This window comes from Aptenodytes patagonicus, chromosome 1, assembly GCF_965638725.1.
Source record: "Aptenodytes patagonicus chromosome 1, bAptPat1.pri.cur, whole genome shotgun sequence".
NCBI classification, from domain to species: domain Eukaryota; kingdom Metazoa; phylum Chordata; class Aves; order Sphenisciformes; family Spheniscidae; genus Aptenodytes; species Aptenodytes patagonicus.
In genome coordinates this window covers 203,566,124-203,578,195 of record NC_134949.1, presented here as the reverse complement: position 1 = coordinate 203,578,195, position 12,072 = coordinate 203,566,124, and the positions used below count along the sequence as shown (strand labels likewise).

General features: G+C 48.0%; 1 protein-coding gene across 1 annotated transcript in view; it reads right to left on the bottom strand.

Moving 5' to 3' along the window:
* The window catches only part of SLC7A1 (solute carrier family 7 member 1), a 71,005-nt gene extending 60,356 nt beyond the window's left edge, over positions 1-10,649 (bottom strand). Inside the window, exon 1 of the mRNA XM_076364316.1 lies at positions 10,539-10,649. The gene's annotated coding sequence lies outside the window, so the exon portion shown is untranslated. The remainder of the gene's footprint in view (positions 1-10,538) is intronic.
* Positions 10,650-12,072: the final 1,423 nt, after the last annotated feature.

Below are 12,072 nucleotides of genomic sequence, written 5' to 3'. Positions count from 1 at the left end.
TTCAAGTTATGCTGCATCATTCCTTAAGGCTTATGCAACCTAAAGAAAGTAATAAGAATGTGTTTTCATGAATCCAGGAGTTTTCCCACTCATTTGGAGGCCATTCTCAAGGGCCTGCCCCACACAGACCTCCGAGTCAGACCTGCCAGCTCTGCACCGTGATGTGGCTGTTGGATAGTGACTTGACATAGCAGAAGAATTAAGAAAAACCTTTTTCTGAAGAAACCAAAGTTAATTTCTCATTAAGCAAGCCAGCTGCATTCAAAAATATATTACAACCTTCTGAGGGCACTTGCATGACTACGGACCTAATACTAAAATTTTCTGCAAATATGATTTACACCATACCAAAGAAAAGCCTAGTGTGAAAGGAGCTAAAATGTTTGCTTTTAGACCCAGTATTCCCACATTCCAGCCATAATTCAAGGGCTGGGGAGGGATCAGCTCCTTCCAAGCCCCACGTGTTCATCTTTGCAGGCACAAACAAGCACTTCACACCCCCCTCGGCTGGTGTGTGCAGCCACGTACTCTACTGCAGCCAAGAGGATGCTGCGCGTCTGCAGTTTCAGGGGTGGCTCTTGACATCTGCCTAGCAGACAAGTAATTCCCACTGGAGAGCTCTTCAGGAAGACCTTCCCCTGAGAGACGGTGCCCTGACGCACAATGGATTAAAAGCAATGACTGAATGCTACCATCCGATCAAATTAGTATTGCCCTTTCACCAGACATACCCCAATGACCAGGGTCACTCAGTGCCGAAGGAGCCAACAGCGCATGACTCGGGAGGGGCTGCCAATGCCCTGGCTGCCTGGGAACAGCATGAGGAGTGGAGCATCTCGCAGGAGGAAGCCCTAACTGAGGCAGTATGGGCAGCCCAAACCAAGGCAGAGGGGGACGGTGTCGATGGTATGGCTGCACTTCCAGAATAACTGGGATATGGCGATGTCCCAGCTCCCTGACGGTTAATGACCCACCCCCTGCCAGTCCATGACACATGCCTCACCAGGGACCGTTGTTTTGGGATGGGAATTGGGCTGGGCAGGGCAGCCACGGAGCCTGGCTGCCAGGACCACAGGGTGTGCCCACGTCAGTGTAGTCTAGACAGACACCCACAGCAAAACGGGAGCAGAGGACAGTGCAAAGAGGTGGAGCAGAGGAGGTAAAGCACGGGGCTGTGTGAAGGAGAAAGAAAGGGGAGGTGATAAAAGCCACCTACCACCCCACATTTGAGGCAGGGGGTAACCCCCCTCCAGGAGTGCAGCCAGCACACCCAGAGATGATGGAAACCACACTCACCTCCCGGCTACTTAGGAAGCACTGCTTCTTCAGCCATCCCTCACCGTGGCAGGGTGGTGGGCACACACTTCTCGCCCGAGATCAAACCATCCCGGCCACGACTGCCCACCCTGGCTCTCCCAGCCCGGCCAGCGCCACTACCTGTGCTGCCTTCAGGCTTGCAACAAGCTGCTCACATTGCATCATCTTCCCACCTTCCTCCCCTTCCCAGGCAGCTACCCTCTGCAATATTCCTGGCCATCACGAGCGGAGAGGGCAGCTAAAAACAGACTAGTATTTAGGAATAGCAGCAATGCAGAGTTTGGTCTTTTTTGCAAACACTACAAGCAGTTTCCATGGCAGCTTCGCCCACGCACTTGCCCACTTGCTGTTAAAACTTCACGCTGCACAAGTCGCCTGCTTTCGTCTCAGTGTTTGACCCAGTCCTGCCAGCTCTGCAGCCCTTCAGTCCTGTACACCGCCTGAGCCAGTAAAATCCCCTATTCAACAGGACAGGAGCACCCAATTAATTAAAAAAAAGTATATGAAATAGTATTATGGGTCTGACTGTGGGGAAAATTTCAGTCTCAGAAGTGTTTTGCAAATAAACCCACAAGCCGTCAGTGTACAGATTTTGCAGTTCCTAAGCGCTGATGGATTTACAATAAAATGCCTCTGAAAACTACATCCATTTTAGGCATTTGAGCCTAAAATAAGTACAGAGCATGGTAAATGATATGAGCGTGATGTCTGACTTGTCTGACAACAGGGTAGCCCCACTCCTGTTTTCACACAGAGATATCAGCACCCAGTTTTGATATATTCTACCTAAAGAAATCTTATCAGAAAGGAGTTACAACAGTGAAGCAGAATTACATTTCACAGCAAGGTAGGTGTGGAGTTTGTATGCTTTGGGTAAACACTCTTTTTTTAAGATACAGGCTCACCATTCAGCTCTCCCCTGCTCTCTGATAGGAGAGCTGTTGTCTAAGGGGAGTTTTGCCTCCATCTAACCCAAGCGTTCAAGACTGCATGGCTGCTGATGGGGAAGGGCTGGGGAAAAGAGATGTCCAAGCACAGCCCGTTTCATATTTATCTCAGACCCTTTCTCAAGGTACAACAAAAGGCTTCCCACTCCTGCCTGGGACTGAATCAAGACTTGAAGCTTTTTTCCCCAAAAAGCAAAGATGACACCCACCAGATGAACCGGGAGCCAGACCGCAAGATGCACGTTTCAGGTCCCACTGCTGACGATGCCACACAGAGGGACCCTGCACCCCCTCAATGCGGGGGCTCCACACTGGCCAGCCCAAAGAGGGATGTGGGCAGAAAGCTCATAACCATCAGTAAGGGACGCAGAGAAAGGCACAGCCCTCACATGTGCCCTTTTTACTGGGAGAAAAATTACTACTATCATCCAGTCTGCTAATACCTTTTAAAAACCTTATTCTATTTTTCCACATCATCATTCTGGCATCAAAGGAAATCACTCTTAATTATATTTGTGGGGCTGGGGGATATGCAGAGAGGCCTAAATATGACAGTCTCTGAGAGGTGTTGCATTATACATTTCAACACACTTCTCTGAGCACGTACAGTGCCATCTCTCCCCATGTCACTTATCTAGAACAAGAAACTTTGAAGTATAATAAGCTCTGCTGCTGCTAGGCTCTTTAAGCAACAGCAGGAAAGAAACAAACTACTGCCTGTAAATATTCTGCTTAGCTCCACTGTACTGGGACTTGGAAAAAAATATTGGTGGTTTTAAAGCAAAATAACTGCAACAAATGATAATTAGCATTTTCCCCCAAGGGTCTGAACAGCAGCATGAAAAGCAAAGAGCTGCTGTTGCGCTTTTGATGGTGCCCTGCACCATGCTGTTCTGCTCTCCAGGTATTTCCTTCGAAGGAAAAAGCAGGTTCAAAAGTACTCTTAACATCTGTAATGATTTATCTGGAGCAGGCAAAGCACAACAGTGTGGCTTCATCACTTAGACAAGTTTCCTTAGGGGAACATCCTTGTATTTCTCCACATACCAACCAGGTTATGAGGGTCTTGACTAGCTTTAGCCAACTCTGAAGCAGACATTTGGGCTTAGGTTATCATCTCACCCCCCTCTGTAACCAACAGGCAAAGACAGGCACCTCCAGGTATAAAGATGTGATGTCCGGAAAGATGTGAAAGTCTTTGAACAGTCTTCAGGGCTTTAGCAACTCAGAAGTCCACTTCCCTCACAAGAACAACAGCTCCTCCTTACACTGGTGTTCCTCAAAAATAAGAGTGTTTTCTGGACAAAGCTTTGGATTTCAGGACTGCCCAAGCACTGATCCTAGCGCCTTCAGAGCAAAGCATAAACATTTTGCTTCTGCTCTTCTCCAGTTGCTTAACTGTTATGCTTTTCACTCTATTGCTTGTGTTGGTACCTTTCCTGAACTGAAAAGATGCTAGAGGCCAAATTCCCACTCTAATCTCACAGAAGCTGTCATTTCCAAAATCCCAACAAACACCTATTGTTTTTTACTCCTCCAAGATGTGGCACCTCCACCCTAATCCATCATTCAGCTGCTGACTTCTGAGTGTTGCCCTTTCTTCTCACTCAGGGTGCCAGAAGGTGCTCCTTTCTTCCAGCAGATTGCACAGCCAGAAAGGTCCTGCCTAATGCACCTGTGGTCAGCATGGGTGGATATACAATGGTCCGGCAGCTTTGTACTTCAAAATTGTATCAGCTAAATTCAGGTAGGGATTGGAAGAGACTTTTAAATACCTACTTTGATCACTTCCCTTCTATACAGCATCCACGTGCTTTTATTCAGTGGGTTGCTAAAGCAGCAGTGGATGAGTTTGTTAGGTCCTCAATTATACATTTTTTTCTACAGCAACAATTAGATTATACACTCAGTGTCAGTATCTCTTAATAGCCACATGATTCCTACTGCAAGTAACTTGCAAGAAAACTTCTGCTGCTGCTCTAGGTAAAGCAAAAAAGAGGAGGGGTTGATTTTGCTGTATTTTTCCTCAATGGCCTGCTCTCAGCTTTCAGAAGCTGTAAGCACACAAACCAGCCTGATGCACAGACTGTCACTGCAAAGTGAGACAAAGAATAAAATCTTCACAACACATATGTTACAGGTCACCCTGTTTTGTGAACTTTTTGGTAGGAAAAAAACAAATAGCGCAGCATGCAGCAGCATCCTTTGCTTGGGAATTATTTTCAACCTAAGGATGAAAGACTATATTCTGGTTACCTGAGCCAACTAATCCCCTCTGGAGTATTTTCTAAAGATACATCACATTATTTACCTTGCTAGCTGAAACCACTTCATAAGAGAGTCACTTCAACAAAATAACCTAGTTCTACAAACTCAACAATGCAGTTTTTCCAACTGTTTAGTTTATTTAAGAACCTTTCACCCGATGAAGGCAAGCTCTTCTTCAGCTTAAGGAAACAGTTTGTTTATCAAATCACAGTAATTTCTTGCACAGTCAGTTTGCTTCTGCCACATATACATCTGAATAAACCTCCCACATCAGCATTCCCAAATGAAACTACTACTAGCATTACCAGTGGTCTGATTTTGTTATGCTTTATAGCTTGTACTTTTTTTTCCCCTCCTTTCTTATTTTGCAGAAATGGTTTTGCTTCCTGACTCCAGATTTCACAGGAGGGCCTTCTGTTCACCTGCTATCCACAGAGTTATACCACCTCCCAACCCCACTGCAGAGGCAGTACGGGGAAGCAGATCCTTTGGAAGCAAGTTCTCCCAAGCCCTGATCTCAACATGCTTTACTCATAAAATTAAAAGGTGATTTTGCATGGTATTTCTTTTATAGCAATGGAAAGTGGCACTAAACCACACCCCACAAATACCCCACAGCCAAAGCAAACTCACCTTTGCTTTACTCAAAACACTGAAGCGACATGGTCCACTGCAGACACGTAGAACAGCACCGTTATCAGTGTAGAAACTGGTTTTCTTAATGGCTCCAAGTGCACCAGCTGCAGAGGTAAATGTCCCCAAATGCTTGGTACCACCACTGCCTTCTTACCTCCCAGATGTCATCATCCTCTCCGATCTGTGCACTGAGCTATCTGTGTGGCATCCCACATCACTTCACTCAAATGCTGCTAACTCGAGTTAGCAAGTATTTTCTAGAGACACACCATACTATTTACTTTGCTAGCTGAAATTTCAGAGGCATAACCTAGCTGCTAACTCCAGGTAGCAAAGAGTTACCACTGAAGCAGCCTGTGCTACCCAGCCTCATTTGAGCTGAAACAAGTCAGAGGAGAACTCTCTCAAGCATATCAGCCAGAAAACTGGAGCGGCAATTGCTTCTGCCGCTGGGATGCCAGCGAGCAGCCACCAGCGGCAAACGTCTCAGTAGGCACAACTGCAACCAGAGATGATGTTCATCTACCCTACAGCTCAGTTCTTCTCACCTATATTAAAATACCTGGCAACGTAAGACAGTCAGGCTCACGCACAGCCAGGAATAATATGGGTCATGGCTCACATGGCTATTTGTTTTGAGAACACCTTCTCATTTGACAGAACGGGTTCCAGGAATAAATAAATGATCTGGTACAGGGGATTTTAACCGCCTGCCTGAATCAGTACCAGGGACAAACCCTAGTTAAATAAAAAGCTCATTGTTCAATTTTTTTTTTTTTTTTAACTCCAGAGTGGCTTATAATAAACTTTCAGAAGTGGATGACGGTCAAATAGCCACTAAATTTCAAGAAAAAGCATAGCTCACTCAGTAAATAAGGACAGTAATTAACTGCAAGTCCTCAAAAACAGGATACTAAAGTAAAATCCTCATCCTTGTAATTTACAAATTAAATGGGCGAACAAGATCTACAAGGAAAGATACAAACAAATTACAAGGATGCAGAAAATAATGAGGCAAGAGTGAATTACGAAATCTGTACAGCTCAGAAAAGACAGCTGGGATATTTGTCTGGAAGTCTGGTGAAAGGGAACCCAGGAGTTATTCCTCATCTCAGAAAAAAGCAGGACAGAGAAGTATAAGAAAATATGAAGCTAAATACTACCATTAAGTAGACAGTAATAAATTTAGTATTTCAGTAAATATAGCAATCACATGGATTTCTCAGAAAAGGGGTCAAGACACAGCATGGTAGGCACTGAGGAACAGTTTAGATTAACAGGAAGATTTAATGAGGGATCCTGCTCAGCAAAGAAGCTAGTAGCACGTTTTTTCGTACAGCAGTTACTGTAACTCCTGAACACACAAGAACTGCACCTCTGTGAAATAAAGTTCTGAACTGTTTTTCACTTCAGTAAAAAAAAAAAAAAAAACAAACCAAAAAAAACCCAGAAACTCAAAAATGTACCTGGAACAAAAAATCTCACAGTATTTTATTTTGGAAACTCTGAAATAAGGCACTTCTGTACCAGATACCATTCATGGGATTTATGACCCACCACCTTGCTGGTGTCCAGCAGAGTCAGGGACCCTGGCAAGGGCAGCAGCTGCTGACCCACCATCGAGGGAAGGCGGCTCCGGCCAGCGCTGCCAGGGCAAGCGGGATCCCGAGGTTTCTACAAACTGCAGCGGGAAGGTGGGAGCCCCAGCTCCTGATCCCTGACACTCCCAAACTGCCCACAAATCACAGGCAGTTGTCAGGAATGCTGCAACGGGTGGGCCTATCATAGGGCAGGTGAGAGCCCCCGTGTTTTGTTTGACCAACATATTCAGCTGTGCCTTTTTCTTTCCTTTTTTTTTTTTTTTTTTTTTTTTTTTTTTTTTTAGGTTTAAGTAGCCAGTGACACTGCAACAACGGCACTAAGGAGGAAGTTCTCAAATACCAGAACAAACCCACCCATAGCGCAAATAGCCACGACTCTTCCCAAAGTCACTGAGGAATCTAAGAACCTCACAAGTTCATTGAAATAAACACTTAAGACATTTATAGTGCAGACTTTTACATCCAAGCTAATCCCCCAATGCCTCCTTTTATAGTCAGTGGAAAGCAGCTTTCAGGTCACAACTCATCTGCTTTAGTGTACTGGGCTGAGATGAATCACACCCCAGGAACGTCCAGCCCTCCCCTGGCTGACTGTAATGGGAGCCGGGGCTGACTACCTTGGACACAGATGACTACATTTGGCCAGATGAATGCTACCTTCAACACCATTCAGCACATGACAGATTTACAAGGATTTTGGACCTAGGATAACGAAGGATGAGGATATAGCAGGTAATGGAAAAAACCCTAGGATACTGCCAAACATACTGACGTACATAACAGAGAAGATCCACCCTGGGTTACTAACTCTGGGTCAGTATTAACTGGAGTTGACCCCAACCAACTCTGCCCAGAACTGATTAACTAGTTCTCCATACCACCCAGCCTCCCAGTTCTGCTGGTCAATGCCACTAGTTTCTACACACACTTGGTTAAGTCAGTGGGACTTCTTAGCTCATCCTTCAGGAGAGGCAAAGGGGCTCTGCCACATCCCCATCTGCCCTTTGGCACCACGGTGGCTGAGCCAACAAACCTCGCCAGGATCAAGCCAGCATCCACCAGGCACGTCTACAGCCAAAGTAAATCACCCTCTCTTCCTCCTGCCCCACACTGCATGCAGTTGAGCTTTTGGCACCACAGATACCGGCCAAGAGAAGAGTCAAAGTCACCTTGTTTTCTACTCTCTGAAAGCTGGGATACAACTGGAAGTGACATTTCTGAAAGGCCACTGAAGTCTCATTAACCTGTCATGGTGGATCAATGTTGAGGAACTTGATAGATCAAGGGTGAACAAAACATAGTAGAGGCAGTAATTGCAACAAGATCCCTGCCCTCCTTCACCTGAACTAGACAACGACCACCACACCTTTTTGCCTTCCCTCTTGCACAGACCAGACCATCAACTGCACTCAACGCTAGCTAGATTGGCACATATCAACCCTCACTCATGCTGTCACACAACCTAAAGCAGAGGCACAGAGCTCAGGCACAACACCATATGGGGATGAACCCTACCTTTGGCAGTAGACTACACAAAGAGAGAGTGACAAAGGTTTCAACAAAAATGCAACTCTGAGCTGGTTACTCCGATAACCAGTTAGATTAGAGAAGGAATTATGGGTTCCCTCTTTTGTCTAAGCTAATCCCTTCTGCACAGCAAATCCTTCTCTCTCCGCGTGGATTCAAGAGCATATTGCATATGTGCAATCACACGTCTCACCCACACTCACAACTGAATTGCCTGAATTAGAAGCCTAGCAGGCCTTAGCTTCCCATTACAGCCCACCCAAAACAAGGAGTGCCTTCTGAACACGTCCTCACTGATAAGCACAAGCCTATGAGCAGTGAGGCTCAAAACTTTACACATCCCAGCAAACCAGCATAAATCAGGGACTAAACACCCAGTCGTCCTGCTCAAGAAATGGGTTTATCTTGAAGCTAATTTGACTATCTAAAGCATGCATGCTGTGGAGCACAGTCAAGGTCTGTCCCCCTTCAGATGACTCAAAATATTAAACACTCAAAATACTTGAAAGTAAAATAACTTTTGAGGGCTGTGGCAATCAACAAGCTTGCTCCTTCTTTGTGCCAGGGTCAGCATTTGCAGCTATGTAGCCTGTGCAATTGCACTCTTTTGCATTATATGGAAATTCTGTCTAAAAGGCATTCTGGCTGACTGCTGAAGGCAACAGAAGTTCACATAGTACCTGATCAGAAAGGTAAGTTTCTGCCTCTTCTCTCCAAGTGTTCATTGTATTTGCCTCTGTCTTGGAGACAGCAGACAGATGGGTGTCACTGAGTAACTAGCTTCAAGAGGCAGAGCTGTCCCATCACGGAGGATCCCACAAGGCACCTACATGCGTGACCCTGTCTTCCCCACTTGCCCCCACAGCTTAGCGGAGCCCAGAGAAGTGGGCAGAGGGAGGCAGGTTGTCCACTGGTTTGCCTGATGTTGGACATCACCGTGAGGTTGTTGCTCAAGAGCGAAATTAACAGTTGTAAATGACCACACGTGCCACATGCAGGTGGCAAAACCACTCAGCTAAGAGACAGTTAACTCATAAAGCTCCAGCACTGTGATCAACTCAGCTCTTCTGCCCAGATTTGCAGCCTGTGAACTCTCTGGAGCTGCAACTGCCTTTTTGTCCCGAGCCTGTACAGCACCTACAACGACAACACCACCCTCCTCCAAAACTAAGGCTTCTAGCAGCCGACAACACAACTAACTAGCATTTCTGTACGTAGTCCCAATCTTTCTGTCCAGCCTTAGCTATATATAAAATCCCTCTTGAGGTTTTTTGTGTTTCCCCCACCACCACCACCCTGTCTGGCACACACATTCACACATACATATGCAAAAAAGAAGAAATCCATCTGTTAGTCAGGCCAGCTGCCTGTAAAATGCTGACAAACAAAATGGAAACAAGTCCCTGTACTCATCATAGGAACAGGTTCAGGAACAGCAGACAGCAGCAACTCGCAGAGTATGGGGCTGACTCAAGCACTGTGAACAATACCCGGATTTTCAGTAAATTCTCAGGCTCTTTTGCAGTTTGAAAGAGAAAGCAAAGCACAGCATGGCAGTCACTCAGGAGCTATGTTGGACGTGGAAAGACCGTCAGGGAAACAGCGCGGGGTTTCTCCTTGACACCTGGGCCTTCACCTCCTGGCAAAGCATGCTCTCTATGGCGTTGCTCGTGTTGCAAAGCAAAGATAAGCATGAAAACGGGTTAGCTGGGAAACATGCATGCACTTAATGAGTTTCCCAACTCTGCCCTGGCTTGCTGCTTGCTCTGGAAGAGGGAAAGCGTGGCTGGAGGCGGCAATGCCCACCTCCGCCGGCACAGGGACACGCGCTCCGGGAGCCGACGATGGCAGGTCCCATCCCCGCACCAAGCAAAGGCCCTTCCCGCCAGGCAGGCGACCCCGACATTTTGGGGGATCCCTCCCTCAGCAGAGAGCTGGGACACCGCCCCGCCAGCGCGGGGAGGGAGAGAGGCAGGGGGAGGCGAGGGATGGCTCCCAGCAACGCTCCAGGAGGGACCTGCCGGGGACCGCGGGCGCGAGGAAGCCACGGAGAGAAAATGGAGGGGCGGCTGTTTTGGCGGGAGGGGAGACGGTCCGGCCCCGGGAGCCCTCTGCGCCGCCCGGGTTGCATCATGCAAAATGGACGCCCCGCGCGGGGCCGCCGCCGCCGCCGCCGCCGCCACCACCCGCCCGGCCCGCTCCGCTCCGCCCGCCGTAGGGCAGCCCCGCGCCCCGCACTCACCCGCGCCCCGCCGAGGGGCAGCCCGGCGCCGGCGGGCTCAGGCGGGAGGCGAGGCGGCACCGCGGGCCACAGCAGCCCCACGCTCCCCACCGCCGCTTTACACCTCCGGCGCGGGCCGCCCGGTCCCGCCTCCACCGCCCCAAATGAATGGGGAGGCGGATGGCGGGCGAGGCCGCCGCGCCGGGACCCTTCCGGCAGCCAGGCGCGGCCCCGCGGGCTGGGCAGGGCAGGGCAGGCTGCCGGTAGCGCCGGGCGTGCGGGGAGGCGGGCGGCGGCCCGGGAAAGGGCGGGGGAGGCCGGGCCGCGGAAGACCGGCAACGCCTGGGGGAAAGCGCATCACCCGACGGAGCGTGGGAGGAGAGCTCGGGAACATCCAGGTTTAAGCACGTCACCGGAGAACCGCGTGGTTGGGCATGGCCACGCGTGGCCAAGGGGCAGGGAGGAGGTCACCTGTGCGGAACAAGAAGGGGCTTGTTCCTCAAAGGCAGGTTACAGGCAAACAGTTCATACCCTTGGACCGAAAACCTACTTATTTTTTTCCCCTCAGACTCTATGGGAATGAGAACTGAGGGGCTGGGTTGGACTGAACCGTCCATTCAGTCGTACTGCTCGCCATGCTCTGACAGCTGATGAACTTCTGCAGAACGTGGCTGACCAAGTGATGCCAGGATGAAATGGATGCAGTGGATAAAGGTGGACACTGGTGGATTTGGATTAGGCTTTTGACATTGCCTCCCATGAAGCACCATGCCCCCAACCGAGGAAATACGCTGTTGATGAAGTTGCCATGGCTGCCTCCAAAACTGGGGCAAACAGCCAAAAAGAGCTGTGGATGTTGGAAGGGGGGTCTGTGCCAAGCTTGGTTAAATCCCATTTCTATTACCATTCATAAGGTCCATGGTGAGACCGCTATGGGAAAAGTTTCATGTGGGCTGCCGGATGGGACAGCATATGAACACGGATCTTGAAGAAACTGTCCAAAATAAAGTGGAATTCTAGAAAGGAGGAGAGTGACAGTTTAGGAAAGAAAACCAAATAAGCAGTGGGGAACAGCTGGCTGAGCAGCCAATTAGAAAAAGGTCAGGAGATTACAGTGGATCCCAAAAGTAATGTGAGACTACTGCATGGTACTAATGGAAAAAAAACAAACACAACACCCAAAACAACTGTATCTTTCTTGTAGAGCATCTTAATGGAAATGTATGTAGGATGTAGAAAGTAATTATGAAGCTGTAATCAACAGCACTGAAACGTCAGCTGGAGTACTGTGCTTATTTTGACAACAGTAAAGAAATACACCTACTTGTAGGAATCCTGAAAAAAAGGCTGATAAGAAACACATTCATTAATGAAAAGCTGAAGGAATTGTTTTTCTTTTCCAGAACAAAAGCAGAACAGTAGAAAAGTCCTTCAGTGAATAAGCAGGCAAAGGCATAAACAATAAAGAAATTGCTTAATATCAGTTACGACTGTACCATGCTCATTAACGATTACCCACTGGAAAGACTGGAGCACATCTTGGGGTAAGCATTCA